The following is a 19,142-nucleotide window of genomic DNA, read 5'->3' on the forward strand; positions in this document are numbered from 1 at the left end:
TAAAAATACATTCCATAAACATTTCTGTTAGAAAATCTTCCAACTTTTTATAGTGCCTTGCATTCCTTTACTCACAAGGTGTCTAAATGTGCATGCATATACATATGTAACAGGCAGACGACAGACAATTTGGTTTGGCTGTAGTCGTGGCTATTTGACATAGATTAGGCATTATGGGAAAGAACACAGGACACCAGATCGGAAGCCGTCAGTGCAAGTCTCTGAAAATAAGTTATACACTGAAGAGGCCACTATTTTATTAAATAATTAATTTATTTTTGACTGATTTGATATATTTTAATATCACAAAATGATTATCATCATAACTTTAGCTACTATTTCCACCATGTCACATAATTACCATTTCTTTTTTGTGATGAGAACATGTAAAGTCTATTCACTTAGCAACTTTTAAGCTTATAATATGTATTATCTATAATCACCATACTGTATAATAGATCTGCAGAACTGATAATCTTTTTAATATGTACTTTTTGAAATGTAAAATATTTTATTTTACTTATTATTATTTTATTGTTAGTTATGCTATTACAATTGTTCCTACTTTTTCCCCTTCACCCTCCTCTGCCCAGCCTACCCCCAACTCCTGTAGTTAATCCCTATGCAGCTGTCCATGTCCACGTGTCATTCATACATGTTCTTTGACTAGTCCCTTCCTCTCTTTTCACCTGTTACCCTCCTCCTCCCTCCCCTCTGGCCACTGCCAATGTGTTCCATGTTCTAATGTCTCTGGTTCTATTTTTCTCATTAGTTTATTTTGTTCATTAGATTCCTCTTATAAGTGAGAGCATATGCTATTTGTCTTTTACCAACTGGCTAATTTCACTTATTATAATAGTCTCCAGTTCTATCCATGCTGTTGCAAAAGGTAGGAGTTCTTTCTGCTGCGTAGTATTCCATTCTGTAAATATCTCACAGTTTTTTGACCCACTTATTTACTGATGGACATTTAGGCTGTTTGTAGCACGTAGCTATTATAAATTGTGCTGCTATGAACATTGGGGGTGCATAGGTTCTTTTGAATTTGTGTTTTGGTATTCTTAAGATATATTCTCAGTAGTAGAATCATTGGGTCCAAAGGCAGATACATTTTTGATTTTTTGAGGAGATTCCATACTGTTTTCCACAGGGGCTGCATCAGTTTGCATTCCCACCAACAGTGCTCTAGGGCTCCTCTTTCTCCACAGCCTCTCCAGCACTTGTTGTTTGCAGATTTATTAATGACGGCCATTCTGACTGATGTGAGGTGATATCTCACTGTGGTTTTAATTTGTATCTCTCTGATGGCTAGTGATGTTGAGCATGTTTTCATGTCTATGGGCCATCTGTTTGTCCTGCTTGGAGAAGTATCTATTCAGGTCCTTTGTCCATTTTTAATTGGATTGTTTGTCTTCATGGTATTGAGTCCTATGAGTTCTATGTATATTCTGGAGATTAAAACCTTGTCCAATGTATCATTGGAAAATATGTTTTCTCATATGGTCAGTTCCCTTTAATTTTGATGATGGTTTCTTTAGTCACGAAAGCTTTTTAGTCAGAAGCTTTTTAATTTGATGTAGTCCCATTTTTTTCCTTTATTCCCCCTGTCCTAGGAAATATATGGGCAAAAATATTGCTATGTGGCATATCTGAAATTTTACTGCCTGTTTTCTGCTAGGACTTTTTGGTATTCTGACTTATATTTAAGTCTTTTATTCATTTTGAGTTTATTCTGTTGTTTGGTGTAAGATGGTGGTCTAGTTTCATTTTTTTTGCATGTACCAGTCCAGTTCTCCCAAAACCATTTATTGAAGAGACTATTTTTACTCCATTTTATGCTCCTGTCCCCTTTATCAAATATTAATTGAACATAGAGACATAGGTTTATTTATGGGCTCTCTATTGTGTTCCATTTATCTGTGCCGCTGTTCTTATGCCAGTACCGGGCTGTTTTGCTCACAGTGGACTTGGCGTATAGTTTTGTGTCAGATATTATGATCCCTCCAACTTTATTCTTCTTTCTCAAGATAACTGAGGCTATTAGGGGTATTTTTTGGTTTCATATAAATTTTTGGAGTATTGTTCTAGATCAGTGAAATATGCCACTGGTATTTTAATAGGACTGTATTGAATCTATAGATTGTTTTGGATAGTATGGATATTTTAATGATGTTAATTCTTTCAATCCATGAATGCAGTATATGCTTCCATTTAGTTGCATCTTTCTCAATTTGTTTCTTCAGTGTTCTATAGTTTTCTGAGTATAGGTCTTTTACCTCCTTGGTTAAATTTATTCCTACATACTTTATTTTTCTTGTTGCTATAGTAAATGAGTTTTTTTTCTTATTTTCTCTTTCTGGTATTTCATTCTTGATGTACAAAAATGCCATCGGTTTCTGAATATTGACTTAGTATCCTGCTACTTTGCCAAATTCACTTATTAGGTTGAGCAGTTTTTTGGTTGAGACCATAGGTTTCCTACGTACACTGTCATGTTGTCTGTAAATAATGACAGTTTTACTTCCTCCTTTCCAGTTTTCATGCCTTTTATTTCTTTTTCTTGTCTGGTCACTGTGGCTAGAACTTCCAGTACTATGTTGAGTAAAAGTGGTAAAAGCAGATACTTTCGTCTTATGCTTGATCCTAAGAGGAAAACTTTCAGTTTTTGCCCATTGAGTATAATATTGGCAGTAGGTTTCTCATACATGACCTTTATCATGTTGAGATATGCTCCTTCTATTCCCATTTTGCTGAGTGTTTTTATCATAAACGAACACTGGATTTTATCAAATGTTTTTTTCAGCATCTTTTGATATGATCATGTGGTTTTGTCCTTCATTTTATTTATGTGGTGTATTACGCTCATTGATTTGTGAATGTTGTACCATCCTTGCACCCCTGGGATAAATCCCACTTGATCGTGGTGTATGATCTTTTTAATGTACTGCTTTATTTGGATTGCCAATATTTTGTTGTGGACTTTAGCATCTATGTTCATCAGGGATATTGGCCTATAATTTTCTTTCCTTGTTGTGTCTTTGCCTGGTTTTGGAATTAGTGTAATATTGGCTTCATAAAAAGTTTGTGAGTCTTTCCTCTTCTTGAATTTTTTTCTGGAATAGTTTGAGAAGAAAAGGAGTTAGTTTATCTCTGAATGTTTGATAAAATTCACCCTTGAAGACATCCAGTCCAGGGCTTTTGTGTGCAATAAGTTTTTTGATTACTGCTTCAATTTTGCTACTTGTTATTAGCTTATTTGGGCTTTCTGCTTCATCTTGGTACAGTTTTGGAAGATTGTATTTTTCTAGAAATTTATCCATTTCACCCAGGTTGTCCAATTTCTTGGCATATCATTGTTCATATTAATTTCTTGCAAGGCAACTATTTAAAATGCTACTCAATATTCTGAGTTTAACTACTTCTCTTACAAAAACCCTACTTTCCAAGTCAAATTTAACACAAAGAAATAAACAACATATGTCCTTAATACCCATATATATTTTCTTCTTCCATTGCTAATGAACTGATCCCTTTTCCATTTCACATTGGAACTTCAGCAATAATCTCTCACTTGGTTTTCCTTCTATAATCTTCCCAATAACTTTTTACCCTAAAACGTACACACAAAACCCAAATGAACAGACAAAACTCCTACAAACCAAATACCTCTAACTGGTTCTCTACGCTGTGGCTTAACAGTATTTCTAAATACCAAATCTAATTGTGGCAGCAACTTGCTCTAAAAGAAAACAAAGACAAAACCAAAAAACTGTACCTAGATTGCCCCAGAGAGAATGTTGAAGTCTATTGCATCACACAGGCTTTTCTTAATCTAGCTCCTGTTCTCTACACTGTAATCATACTACAAATTGTTGGCAGCTTCCACTGCTTCAAGCCTCTATGCCTTTGTACATGCTGTTCCTTCTGCTCCAAACACCTTTCCCTATACATCCATCCCTTTATTCTAAATGGGGACATGTAAGAATTAGCATCCTGAAATCTCACTCTACCTATTTGAGGCACATCTCAATCTCAGTACTTCTCATGCTGCAGTCACTGGTTTATTTGCCATAACTGCTGGCTTACTGGTCTATATCTCCCATTAGACTCAGCTCATTGAGAACAGAAATGGTATTTTGGGAAATCTCTATATTCATGGGCCTAGCAGAGTGCCTAGTACATGGAGGACCCTTAGGACATTCTGCTTAGTGATTATGAGTGATGGAATAAAACTTAATGAAAGTCTAAGGATCTATTTAAAGACATGTCTAGTAGAAATTTGATTGTGTGACAGGCAAGTCTTGTGCCTCTTATTTTAATTCCCAAACATTTAGGTGCACTTGAAAATACATGGTCTTGATTTTTAAGCATATTTTTAACATGCAAAGTCCATAATCTCTAAGTAGAGTGATTTGGGGTAGATGAAGGGATGATAGAAGAAAATCCATAAGATGATTTTATTATTTTAGAGAAAGTTCTATTATAAAACAACAACAACAAAATTATTATCCAGTAGAATTCTAACATTTCTCCATTTCTATTTTGGAAATTAAATTTTCCTAAGAATGATGCTTTTTGTTTAGAAAGCAAATTCCATACACACACATATATATACAGACAATCTTTAGTATTTAAAACAGTAGCAAGCACAAGAATATCTTTTAAGAGGGAATCTTCTAAGAAGTACATTAAAAATTAACTTGAAATATCTACTCATGAGTGCAAACTCCCAGCTATGACACAATTATGAGTAGGATGTTTGTATATATTTCTGTGTCCTGTGATTTGAATATTTTAAAATAAATACAATGAACTGATATGAATTAATTCTATACTTAGCAATACAGACTAAGGGTATATGAAAACATATTCATAAAAATTTGATAGGTACCTGTAATTTATATCAATAATAGAATAATAATTTAGATGAAAAAGTAAACTGGATAACTGTTATTTTGAAAGTTGCACAGACTCATTGGAGCTTATCTTTGTCTTCAGGGGACCATAAATATTTTTAGAAACTATTGGTGGTTGATATAACAATGAGGTCAGGATTGGATTATTCAGACTGTATACATACCAAAGTTGAACAAATTACTAAATAGATTTAAAAGAAGATACAGTAAGTTGATTCGGGCCAGCATCATTTTTTAGAAGCTCAGTACTTATCATGGAGTGGGTGCTTAATGGAAAACAATGACACATTTACTTACCTTTATAGGCCTGTGCTAATAGCAAATGAAGTATTTAACTTAATGTAAATATCTTAGTGATGAAAGTGAATCCCTGCTTTTTACAAAGGCTGGGGAAAATGCATTTTTCCCTTTAGTTTTATTATAACCCATAAGAAACCGATATTTAAATTATATGTATGTGCTGGCTGGGTTGTTCTTAAGAACACTTGATCACGATCTGCTCATACACATACTCTGAGGTGTGCAGACAATAAGAACACAACCCCTCATGCCCCCTTTCTGCCCAGTGGCCTGTAGATGGACACAAAGACAGTGGGAAATGGCATTGCACGTGCTCAGCTGCCTTAGGGATGTAGGCAGCTAGACATTGTGGCCTCGGGGTCAACAGCCACATACCAGAAAACGTCACACCACCGATTTCCTACAGCCTAAACAGTCAACTCTTCAAACAGCACATGGACTAAATAAGAGCTGTTTACAAAACGGCGGTACAGCAGAAAGCCACTTTCAAAGTCACTGTCAGAGTCTGAAGTGCAGAGGACTCCAGTCAGTTTGGTAGAATGCAATCCAACTCAAACATTTATTGAGATGTATTTTAGCACCACTGGACAGAAAGAACTTCCCTGATCACTTTAGCAGGATTTGAAAAGAATGTATTTATTCATTTACTGGCTTATTTTCTGTGTCTTCCACCATAATATGAGCTCCCTAAGGAGAGGGCGCACATGTGTCATGTTCATTGCTGCATTCCTGGTGTTCAGAATAGTGAACATAGTAGCTGCTCAATGTGTCTCGTTGAATGAGTGCTGATGTTACCCTTGCCCTTGAGGAGATTTATGTCAATTAGTCTGCACTCGGAAATACTTAAGCCACAGGGGTAAACAAACAACAGAAAGGCTCCAAAGGGAGGTCTCAACTGTAGCACATTGGGGTCTCAGAAAGCTATGACGGCGTGAAGAAAATTGTGAGAAAGGAGTTCAGAAAATATGTATGAATTTGCAGCTGATTTGAAAAAGTTTACGTGATCAATGTTGAATTCAAGATTCTATTTTATTGTTACCTTCCTTCTTTGTTGGTCATTAACATCTAAAAATGTACCTTTTCCCCCCTCTATATTAAGGAACACTAAAATGAGAGAAAATAATACAAACATAAAAAAATGAATTGCTTTGCATAAGCTCAGAGTTCCGAAGGACATTTATGCATTAGAACATGTCTTGATGTTAGTAAGCTTTTGTATCTCATTTTGGACCATATTATTTGCTCAGACAATATTTTATATGTTTATTACATGTACATTTCAACTTGTCTTATCTAGTTGGGTACTTGATGGTGGTACAAATAAATGAATCTACAGTTTCAATTCTTCCCTGCCTAGTAGTTCACATACACAGCTATTTTTCTGTAGGTACCTGGATAAGTCCTATAAAACTTTGGACACTTGATTTCATTTATTCTTTCCCACTCAACCCATTAAGAAACTTTTCCTGATTAAGCACAAAATTCTGTGGTTAAATATGTATCTTTAACTATAAGGTATTCAAAAAATAAAACGGAGAGTCCTTTTTTTTTTCTTTCAAAAAGTCCTTTCTTAGTGTTATGGGCAGAACTATATCCTCCTAAAACTTCATATATTTAAGTCCTAATCCCCAGAACCTCAGAATGTGATCCAACTTGGAGACAGAATCTTTAGAGAAGTGGCCAGGTTAAAATGAGGCCATCGGAGAGAGCCCTGAGCCAATACAACTGATATCCGTACTAGAAAAGCTGGACAGAGATAATGTACAGAGGAGAGAGAAGTCCCAGAGAGCAGGAAGACAGCCATCTGCATCCCGTAGAGAAAGACCTGGCACAAGCCCTTTCCTCACAGCCCCTAGAAGGAACCAGCACTACCAACACTTGGATCTCAAGACTTCTGGCCTGCAGAACCACAGTAAAGTAAATTTCTGTTGTTTAAACCACCCAATCTGTTGTATTTTGTTAAGGCAGGCCTAGCAAACTAATACGCCTGGAGAGTATCATTCAAATTTTGAAAAGTATTTTATTTATTTATTTTTAGAGAGAGGGAAGGACAAAGAATGGGAAAGAAACATCAATGTGTGGTTGCTTCTCACGTGTCCCCTACTGGGGTCCTGGCCCGCAACCCAGGCATGTGCCCTGACTGGGAAGTGAACCGGCAACCTCCTGCTTCAGAGACCCATACTCAATCCACTGAGCTACACCAGCCAGGGCTTCATTCAATTTTTTTAATGTTGGTATTTTGCCAACTGAAAGCATGCTTTATGGATATTATGGATATTATCATTATAATGATCTAATAAGACAATAAAGTAAACTTTACTTTTAAGTTTTTTAAGGTTTTTCAGACTTAAATGATTTAGAGCTGGTTGGAAATATTTTAGCCTCAAAAATACCGAAGGTAAAGTTATTGCTTCTACAAGGGTCTCTTGTATGTAGCAGAGCCATGCAGTTGAGACCACCTCACATGACCCCCCCCCCTTTTTATGATGCTATACTAATTCCTGGAGTGGTTCTAAGGTAGACAATATTTTATTTGGCCTCCCATGTTTTTCTGTCCTTCTTTTTTAAAAAAAAAAATGTTAATCCCATTTAACCTGGAGGAGACTAAGCATAAAAATCTGGATTTTCGATAACATTTGAAGAATTGGAAGATCTGTCCATACGAGGCCCGCTGCATCCACAGGGCCCCATCCCACTGTGTCCACAGGCTGAGAGGGAGTGGCGGCTGCTCCAGGGCAAAGCCTGCCTGTTCTCGGGTTCGCCACAGTGCCCTTCCTTTAGGTCGTCTGCCTGGACCCCGAGGCACATCACTCTGTAATCTCCGGTCCAAGGGGAGGACATGGGGCTTTTCAATGGAGAGAAGTACGGCTGTGTAGGGTGCCCAGACGGACATAGTGTTTATTTCACTGTAGACAGCCCAGGAGTGGGGGCTTACGCCTCTCTTCCCAAACCCACCTCTCTCACATCCCACCGTTTATTTGATTACCATCTCCTACCTGTCAGTAGTCTGTCCACACAAGACATCTCAAGAGGGTATTTCAAAGAGGACATGAGGTATTAGATGCAAAAAGCGATTCTTGTTCAAGTCAAGTTAAGAGATGTAGACTTAAACAATGATAAAACCTCTCTCCTTGCTACAGAACTTCTCAGAACTTTTGAAATTTTCATGTAGAAGGCAGCATTTTCTAGAATCGTTTAGCCATCCAACCTTTGTTTTGGGGAGCATTTTCAGGAAACAGTATTCAGTGAAACTTTGACCCAGGCAAGCTTTTCTCCCATAAAAAATAAAACATTTTTTTGCTAAGTAATGTGGATTTGTATAGGAAATACAGGATTTTAGATGACTATTCAAGTAGAATTTTAGAAGAGAATAATACTTTACATGATAATTCACTTGGAATATCAACTTTCCAATTTTTGTTGGCTGTGGTATGTAGAGAGATGGCCAACACTATGGATCTTTAAATACAATAAAATAGGTTCGTATAATTCTCTGTAATCAAAATGGAAACAGGAAGATGCATACTTATTTCCACTTGGCTCCAAGATGCCATCTTCTGCTTTACTTTAAATTCGCTAACAGTTGGAATATTTGCATAATTAATTTGGAAGCTTGATAGTTGCAAGTAATAGTTAAAATATGCATCACTGTGTGCATTTCTCATAAAGCATTTAACAAAATAATTACAATATCACTTCCAAATGTAACAGCATATGAAACAATACCAATAATTCTTTTTTAAATGTTGGTTTTATTTCTCTAAGAAACAGCAGTGGGCTGCCTGAGAAACCAAAGGCAAGGGAGGGAGGGGATTGCCTGTCTTGTTTTTGTCAAACTAAAAGATTGAAAGATGGATGACTGTTTACTTTTATTGCATATAGTACATCAGGTTTTTAGCATTTAGAAACTTTGAAACCATCAAATGCTGATAATATGAACAATTTGTGCCATTAATATTGGCATGTGATATTTATGTTTTAAAATAAATTATAGTTATTAAAAATAGAACCATTCATTTACTCCACAAATATTTATTAAGAACTTATACCAGGCACTGTTCTAGTCTACAGGATATAGTGGTAAACAAAAAGAAAAAAAATTCTTTCACTTGCAGAACTTTAATTCTAGTGGCATAAACAAAATAAGGGGTGGTATAAATCATGTAAGAAGGTGAAAAGAACTATACAGAAACAAAGCAAGGAAGGAAGGCAACATGGTACCTGACTTTTGACACTGAACCACATATGTATCTAAGAAAAGCGTTTCATGCAAAGGGTACATTCAGTGCAAAGGGCCTGAGGCAGAACATACTCGGCAAGTTCAGAAAAAGGAAAGAGGCCAGATGGCTGGTGCAGAGTGAGCAGAATCGTGGTAGATGAGGTCACAGTGGTGTCTGGAGCAAACTGTGCATGGCAGGAAGGCCAAAGCAAGAACTGCAAGATTTTTAGCAAAGAATTAATAGGATCTTACTTATATTTGATGATCTGGGTGTTATGTTGAGAAAAGACTATATAGGAGGGTTGAGTGGAAGTGAGAAGACCAGTTAGAAAGTTATTTCAATAATCCAGGATAGAGATAATGAAGACTCGGATCAAGTGGTAGCAGTAGAGAGAGTGAAAAGTCATTGTATTCCACACCTATTCTGAAGATAGATTCAACAGGACTTCTAAAAGATCAGAAGTGAAAGGCGGGAGAAACAAACAATAATACGTTTGCTTAGGCAGATTACCTTGGGATAGGGAATACTTTTAGAGACATCAGAAATTCAGATTTGGCACGCTGTGTTTGAGATGGTTAACAGATGAGCCACACTGAGATGTTGAGTAGGCAGTTGGATATATCAGTCTGCTGTTCAAGGAAGAGATCCAGGGTGAAGACATAAGTTTTGGAAGTATTAGCATGCAGATGGCATTTAAAGCCATGAAATCACCAAGAAAAAGAAGATAGATATAGAAGAGAAGAAAGCAGTGAGTCTGGGACACTCCAACATGAAGAGAATCCTTAGAAGAGGGCAAACCATGAATAAAGATTGAGAGGCAGTGGCTGCCATGGTGCAGAGAAAAATCAGAGGGCAGGGCACTTTAGAAATCAGATAGGATCCTGTTTCAAGGAGCCACCAATAAGCTGTGTTGATGTTGCTGACAGGTCAAGAAAGAGTGAGTTCTGAGCACCAATCACTAGGTTTATTAACATGGTCATTTTGGTCATGAATGTAGCTTCAAACTATATTCTTATCTTTATTAATAAAAGTGAATCTGTAGAGTAATCCAGGGCACTCTAAGTGTCTCACATACCTTTACATCTTTTCTAAATAAAGTAGCCCCAGACAGTTCCCTGCATACGTTTTTCTATTTGGGTTAAATGACCTTAAATTCCTGGATACCACAGACTGATTCAGCAATTGCCACCTGACCTATAAGCAGCCTGAGGTTGCCCAAATGGCCCATGCAGTAGTCTGATCCCATAACTCCCTGGTAGGGGTGGATAGTCATTAATTAGATAGTAAACTAATTGGATTGTAACTAAGTGATCCAGACCTTATAATGAGGCATGAGAAACACTTGGAGAAAGGCATTTGTCCACAAAAGCTTCATAATTCCTGAGGTAATATTTCAAGTATACAAACACAATGGTACACAATATAAAATCCCCTGGTCTAGCTCTATCACTTTCACAGGTTGGTGGCACACTTCGGCAACATAGACCACTGCAGTATTTTCCAAATGTTCCTAATATAACAATAGGCTTGTGTTGGCTTCAGTCTAGACCCTTGATAAATCACTTCATTTGAATTATTCAGAAGAAGGGCAGGTCCAGAAAAAATGGGCAAAAACAAGAGCAATCCTGGTATTAGAGCATGCAGGAACAAAGGCATGAGAAAGGGTGGTGTGATGTATGATTGTTCAGCTGGAATTAGGGAGGGGCATGGAATAACATCTCAGGACAAGGCTAAAGAAGCAGGGGTCAAACTGTGGGAGGCCTTCAGTGTGCTTCAGGCTGAGGAGCCTGACTTTCCCCTGCAGGTAACGGACAACCACAGAAGACTCTGAAGAGGTTCGGAAGTGTAATGCATCTAGGCTGTCAGCAGCAGGGAGTCCTTACCACCCGAGGTCTGAATGGGAGAGAGGAAGGAGAGGACAACCAAGGCTGAGAGTAGCTGGAATGGAGAGGATTGCCTGACAGGGCTGACGTGGTAGACATACGCAGTCAATCCGAGAGGACTCCAACGTGACGCAGCTGGAGGAATAAGTACCTGGCTGGCACTTCCGTTTTACCCTGCAGTCTCCTGCCTCCTACTGACTGAACCCAACAGGAAGCCAGCGGACAAAGGACCCTTCTGATGCAGCCCATATAGGTCAGATTTCCAGGTCACAGAACAGAATGGAAGGGGTAAAGAGAAGAAACACTCAGAGGGATGTGGACCCGCCCGTGTTCTGGGGAGAGCAAGCAGTGGGAGGGTGCAGGAGAAAAAGACAAAACGGGGGGGGGGGGGGGCCGGGCACACAGCGTGGAAGACCAGTGCTTTCCTGGTTCTGAAAACTCCACTTTGCAGGCACTGGACCAAGAAGGTCCAGGAGAGTAGCCTTAGGCTCCTTAGCCTTTTAATCGGGAATGACAGGAGGCTTAGGCCAGTAAGTAGGATGAAGGAGCACAACTAACTCTATACCAAAGCGGCATTGCATAGATACATGCCTCAGAGGCTTTGCAACAAAGCAGGGGGAATGTCAAGTTCTTCAGCATTAAGCAATTTGGGTGGGGAAGTAGATGCCACCAAAATATCAAGGTAATGGGTGATAGAGGGAACAAAGAAATAAGCATAAGCCAAAAATAACTTGCAAAGCATGAGGACACCTGCAATTCTGGGGAAGAAGGAAAACTGAGGAAAGTCAGAAATGTAATAAGGAACCATCTTCCTCTAACAAGGGGAGAGAATAAGCAAAAACAGAGAGAGAAATGGGGGCGGCTGAACAAAGTCACGTGTGGAAGGCTTGTCTCTTCTCAGAGAAGGATGAAGCAAGGTCTTGGGGTGAGGAGAAATATAGCAATGAATGTTATAAGAATTATTTAGGGGTAAATACATTTTTTTCTCTAAAAAAGGTTAGATATACTAACAAGCAGAGATGCTACAACATGTGCCTCTTTCATAAAACTGAAGTTTTAATGACTAAATTTTGTGAGCATTTGTTACCTTTCCCCCCAACATTCCCCTCAAAGCCTCACAATTTTTACCCTGCTCTGAAGGTATGGATTTCAACAGGATTAAACCACATTATTAGCAAGTGTTCGTTACAAACAAACAAATATTGGGTGCTGGGAAATTACATTGAGTATAATCTCAAATAAAATAATTATTCTACACAATTGTTAAAGGGTGTGGTATATATATTCAGATAATATATTTAAAATGGACACCCTAACAGCTTAACATAAAATCTTAACATGTCTTATCATAGTCTACCAATTAGAAATAAGGTACATGACTATAAAAGATTAACTTTAAAATTTAAAAGTACTGACAGACTATATATATAGTCTTTTAAATTTTAAAGTTGATCATATAATATGCATATATATGCACATATGTATGTCTTTGGTAATTTTAGTGATTTAAGAAATTAATCTCAAATAAAAATGACTTAAAACGGTTAAAAAGTGTGTTGTATGTATAAAGATAAGCATATTTAAAATAATTGATATGATAGAATCATGACATGGAAATCCTTACTTAAAATGTCTTAGTATAGTCTACCAATTAGAAATAATATGTGTATTAGTATGCAAAGATTAACGTTAAATTTTAAAAGTACAGTAAAGCTATGTATCTTTGGTAATTTCAGTGATTAATGCTTTAATTAAGAGATGAGGTACATGCAGACATATGCAATAAACTGACATAATTCATCATATTGCAAAGAATAACATGATGAATGCATATGTATATTGTGAATTATACAACACACATGCAAATCATATACTCATTATCATGCAGAGACATTGTTTTTCCTACAGTCAGAATGCAACAAATCTTCAAGTACTACTCAATCTACTGCACGACTACTTAAGCACAAAGTAGTTTGCGGTGTCTTGTAGAATAATAATTTAAACAAGTTAATGAAAACAGAGAGCAGACATTTTAGTCACTGCATCTTTGTGTGAGCTGGACTGGAAGCCAGTCCCTGTCCTGTGCATCTATTGTTCCATAGTGTCACATTAAATGGGAGATTTTACTAAAATCTTTAAACATGCTGCAAAATTAATCTTTATTTTTTTAAATGTTAAACACCCAATACCTTGGTTATTGACTAGTGGAAAAAAATAACACCACAGGTCTGGTCTGGAAGCAGTCTCTCAACGAAAGGATAATTACTTAAAACACAACTCTTCTGGGATTGATTTGTCTTTGAATCAGGCATCCTCAATGGGTGACAATTTAAACATGAATACACTTGGTGCTAGGAAGTAGCTGGTACACAGTTGCCTGCATGCTTGGTAAGAGCATACTGACACCCAACATCCTGACAGAGGCAGAGAGGCTGAAGCGAAGCTCTGTAGAACAGGCTGGAGTTATCTAGAAACAGCTACTTATCACATAGTCAGGTAGCCTTCTCTATAGTTGAATGCACTTGGAGACATATTGTTAATTAAACTTTTTGACTGAACCCAGTGGAAAAGAAACGCGTCCTTTTAAAAAATATGAAAGTTAAAGCGGAAAGATCAAAGTACCTCCGATATTCTTATTTCCGACTACACAGAATCTGTATTGTGCTCTAAGGAAACAATGCATATATGAACATGTTAATTAAGATAAACAGTGCAAAAACCATTTTCTTTTTCTGATCATTTTGACCTCTAACGTTCAGTAGCAGGAAGCCTACTAGATGTTCCTAACTTACAGGTGCGATTCAATCAGCATATATGAATGAGACTGAAAAGGCCTTTTAAACCTACTACATACACCAATGCATTCGAATTCTCATCCTTAAATCAAACCTAAAGAAAAATATTTACAAGATGTACCATTGTGTGAATCAAATATAATAGCTTCATAGATGGCTTTTTCTCATCTGGGATAAGAAGATAATACCCTTACAATATATTATTAACTTTATGAACTTTTATAACATTTGTAAGATTTCTTTAAAATGAAAAGTCTGTTTCACTCTTAATGAAGTCTACTTCCCAGAAAGGTCTTTAAGGCTCTGTCAAGTACACTGCATCGTCTTCCTGCTGACAGTTCTTGACACCACGCTGGAACGCGTTCTTTATCGTGAACAACTGAAAGACCACATACTAATGGGCGGGGCTGTCTCTTCTCCTTGCCCTGCAATTACGGCATTTTAATATACTTCCTCATAGCCGTTACAAGAGCAAACTATTAAGATTCACAGATTGAGAAAACTTTGACTCCTATGATTATATAAACATGTATAATATGAATTTTTCCTCGTCATGAACTTGAAAAAAATAAGAAAACTCATTCAGTTTCAATGATTACTCTCTGGAAGGTTGAACTGAAATGGGGCATCTTGTGTTGCTTTAATATATATATGAATTATCTATAAAAATAGAAAAATACAATATATTTGGTTAACTATTCTTTACTACTAATGGGATAAATGATAAATTTATGTTAAGAAAACATTTTCTCCAAATCAAGGTATATTTGAAGGGTTTGAAATCTTCAGGCTTTTTTCTGTTGTTGCTTACAGATAAAAATACTGAATGGCTCTCTAAAGATAGCAAAGTAAACAGACTAAAGTTTGTTTATGAAGTAAACAAATTTACAACTACACTTTTTTTCTTTACAAATATACATCTAAAAATACATTTAGTTTAATATTTCTCAATTTGGGAAACTATGTTTGTAACTCAAGAAAATGCTATTGTAAACAATGATACACAAAACAAAATATAAGACAAATGCTTTAAAATTCATAAAACACAGGACTAAAATTATACATTTGCATTCTTTTTAAATAAAAAAGTCCTACTGAGGAGGCTATATACTTTTTGGAGCACAAAGAGGCATGCTAATACATTTGTCATATTTTGAATAAACGTGAACGATTTCCTAGTCCTTTTTTATATTAGAAGATACCAGTTTACCACTGGTTTAAAATATTGTAATTGAATTTGATGTTAGACAAAAAATGACTTTTTGGATAGATTTTGGAGATTTAAAAAGATATTTTTAGATTATACCTTATGATGTTAAAAATATTTGACAGGAAGGAAGTACATACAATGGGCTAAAGATACTTCATTCAATAAATGGTTTTGGGAAAATTGGACAGATACGTACAGAAGAAATGAAACAAGACCACCTTTTTACATCACATACAAGAATACATTAAAAATGGATTAAAAACTTAAATCTTAGACCTGAAACCATAAATATCCTAGAAGAAAACATAGGCAGTAAAATCTTGGGCATTGCTTGTAGCAATATGTTTTCTGGTATATCTCCTCAGGCAAGGGAAACAAAAAAAAAATAAACAAATGGGACTGCATCAAACTAAAAAGTTATTTCACAGCAAAGAAAATCATCAACAAAATAAAAAGACAACCACAAAATGGGAGAACATAGTTGCCTATACATTTCATAAGGGGTTAATATCCAAAATTTATATAGAACTTATAAAACTCAACCCTCCCAAAAAAACCCAAACAACCCAATTAAAAAATGGGCAAAGGACATGAATAGGCACTTCTCTAAAAAGGACATACAGATGGCCAATAGTCATATGAAAAGATGCTTATGTCACTAATCACCAGAGAAATGCAAATTAAAACCACAATGCAATACTACCTCCCAATGGTCAGAATGCCTACCATCAATAAATCAACGAACAAGTGCTGGCAAGCATGTGGAGAAAGGGGAACCCGTTTGCACTGCTGGTGGGAATGCAGACTGGTGCAGCCACTGTGGGAAGCAGGATGGAGTTACTGCAAAAAATTAAAAATGGAACTGCCTTATGACCTAGCTTTTCCACTTCTGGGAATTTATCCAAAGAAACCCAAAATACCAATTCAAAAGAATATAAGCACCCCTACGTGCATTGGACTGTTCTTTACAATTGCTAAGATTTGGAAGCAGCCCAACTGTCCATCAGTAGATGAATGGATAAAACAACTACAGGACATTTATACAATGAAATACTACTTGGCTATAAAAAAGAAATTTTTTACCTTTTGCAACAGTATGGATGGACCCAGAGAACATTATACTAAGTGAAATAAGCCAGTCAGAGAAAGACAGATGCCGTATGATTTCATTCATATGTGGAACCTAATGAAAAAACTGAACTAACAAGCACAATAGAGACAGACTCCTAGATGGAGAGCAGATGAGAGCTCTGGGGTCGGGGGGAAGGGAGGTATTGAGCAAAAAAGTAAAGGGGCTCAAGGACACGGACAACAGTTGGTGACTGCAGAGGGGGATAAGCGGAATAAATGGTAATTGAAAAAATACAATTAAAATAAAGAGTAAAAAAATGGAAGCAAGAAAATATCAGAGAGTATAAAATGTTATAATTTTATACTAAAAATAATACTTTACATAAGATTGATATAACAATCTCCCTTACTTTTTAGGTTTTTATTACAAAAAATTTTAAACATATAATTAGAGAATTCCCACAAAACATTTATCTTGGAGATTCTATATCCTTCTTTTAAATTTCTCTCCCTCAACTCAAGTGTTTATTTTGCTGATGCATTTTAAAAGAAACCCTAGGCCCCAAGCCACGACGCCTCTCCCTATTCTCAAATGCATCACTTTAAAAAATTGACATTTTCCTAAATAACTACAACACCTTGTTCATGCCTAACAAAATTAATAGTGATTTTTTGATGTAAAGAATTCACACTGATCCATGTTCGACTTTCAATGACTGTCTCAAAAATTTATTTTTTCTGGTCTATTTAATGGAATTAAGAGTGTGACAAGGTCAACTGCATTCAGTTATGATGTCTCAAGTTTTTCTTTTGTAGGACAGTTCCTCCCTTTCCCCTTTATTTTCATGCCTTTGCTCTGTTGAAGAAACTATTCTGACTTCTTTCAAAATAAACTTGGGACGTCCCTGTTCAAGTAAGTGCAATACTTGGCTGCAGAGTGTTCAAATTTATGTTTTGGTCATAAAGGGGCAAAGGGGGAAAACCTGAGACATTTCTGCCTGTTTAGTGATGTGCATAACTTCCAAAAAACATTTAAACAATTCTGCCCTTCACACTAAAGAGTCTAAAACTGTAATAATCATTCCTAAGATTTGTTTTATAACATAACTTTGATATATTGGCAGCTTGTAATACAGTTTTTATTTTATAGTGTTAATATATTATATATAAACTAAATAATATCAAATAAGCAAATAATGTTGATTAGTTTCAAGTGTTTATACTTTTTAAAGAATATATAAAGAAATAATTGTTTTATAACCAATCTGGGAAAGAAATACAAGCTGGCATGTCTCTGAACTTCCGTTTTAATCCTTTTTACAAAAGGATCACTGACCCAGACAGGCAGGTTTTCATTTAATTTGTGTAAAGCTTAAATATTCAGTTGAGTTACTAGTACAGTAAACCAGTTGATGGCTCTATCTTTTAAAATTCCATGTTGTGCATTTTAAGGAGAGATGCAGAGAAAATTTAGGGGATTACAAAATATTAATGGAAATTACAAGTGTTAGAAAAGAGAAAATTAAACTTTTAACATATTTCCATTGTATTAGTACTAAATAAAAATGCAAATTAACACATATAAGATTAGTTTACTCTTTCCTTGCAACAGCTTTAGCTAATAAAGCTTCGAAAAGATCAGTGATGTACAGTTTTTGAAAATCCAAAATATGAATGACTTTAAATGGAACCACATGAAGTGAATGACAGTAAAGTGATCGTAGATAAAATTACTGAACTCAAATGAAATAAATTCAAAATGAAAAGGATGAAGGGCAATTAAGTACCTATTTTGACAATTTGAAGTGGTCAAGTTTTTAAAAGTATGACACAGGAACCTTAACCTATCTATATATGAGTGATAAATGAGGCATTTTGTGTCATTACATTCCCATAAATCATTTTCTTTAACTGCTGACGGCTTTTTATCAGATCTAACCTTTTCAAGCTTCTATTAGAGTGCTAACATTTTCAACTTTGACACATGTGCAGTTTACAAATTCTGCAGCTGATTAACTCTGGACAGAAGCTCACTGGCATCGTTGTGTTCAAGTTGGGTGAAAGCCTTAGGGTCTCACAAACTCAGACACTTACATTACAATACAAAAAATTTCAGTGGCTGTAAGGGGTTGGAATTTATGGTTGCTAGGCAATTGCTTTCTGTTGGAAGACAAACACGAATAAGACTTCATTTTACATGAAACAGGTGATTTAGGAAACAGTAAGAAATAAAAAAGAAGAAAGAGAAAGAAAAACCTGATAGTAAGGGTTAACTTCTAATCAAGCACTTTTTCATTTTTTGCTTTAAAATTATTTATTTTGGTAATCAAATATTTTTCAGAAAATAACTGCTAAACTTCTGTTTTGATACAATCAAAACAAAGAGAAACCAAGATTAATACATTCATGGGGGCAGGGATTATGACCCCAAATAAAATACAATTTAAGTGGGACTGTAATAGCCATGAAACCATTTGAAAGTAGATTTTATGGAGAGATATTGAATCTCATTATAATATATGGCTTAACTCTACTATAAATTCCAACATTTTAAGTGACAGGTGGCTTTGGATAATTCAACCAATCAATTCAGTTGAAAAAGAAAAAAACAAGAAATAAACAACCAATCAATTCAGTTGAAAAAGAAAAAAACAAGAAATAAAAAAACAAGAACTTCTCTTATTTCTCCTACTTTTCAAACAGTTGCATTGAAATTATAAAAACAAAGCACATAAAAAGTAATTCAG

At 35.9% G+C, this 19,142-nt stretch overlaps 1 protein-coding gene across 2 annotated transcripts in view; it reads right to left on the reverse strand.

Annotated features, from left to right (window-relative positions):
• Nucleotides 1-19,142, reverse strand: part of CDIN1 (CDAN1 interacting nuclease 1) — a 218,416-nt gene that overhangs the window by 61,528 nt on the left and 137,746 nt on the right. The gene's annotated exons all lie outside the window — the stretch shown is intronic.

Source organism: Sturnira hondurensis, unplaced genomic scaffold (genome assembly GCF_014824575.4).
Source record: "Sturnira hondurensis isolate 20B ecotype Veracruz unplaced genomic scaffold, ASM1482457v3 Scaffold0008782, whole genome shotgun sequence".
NCBI lineage: Eukaryota > Metazoa > Chordata > Mammalia > Chiroptera > Phyllostomidae > Sturnira > Sturnira hondurensis.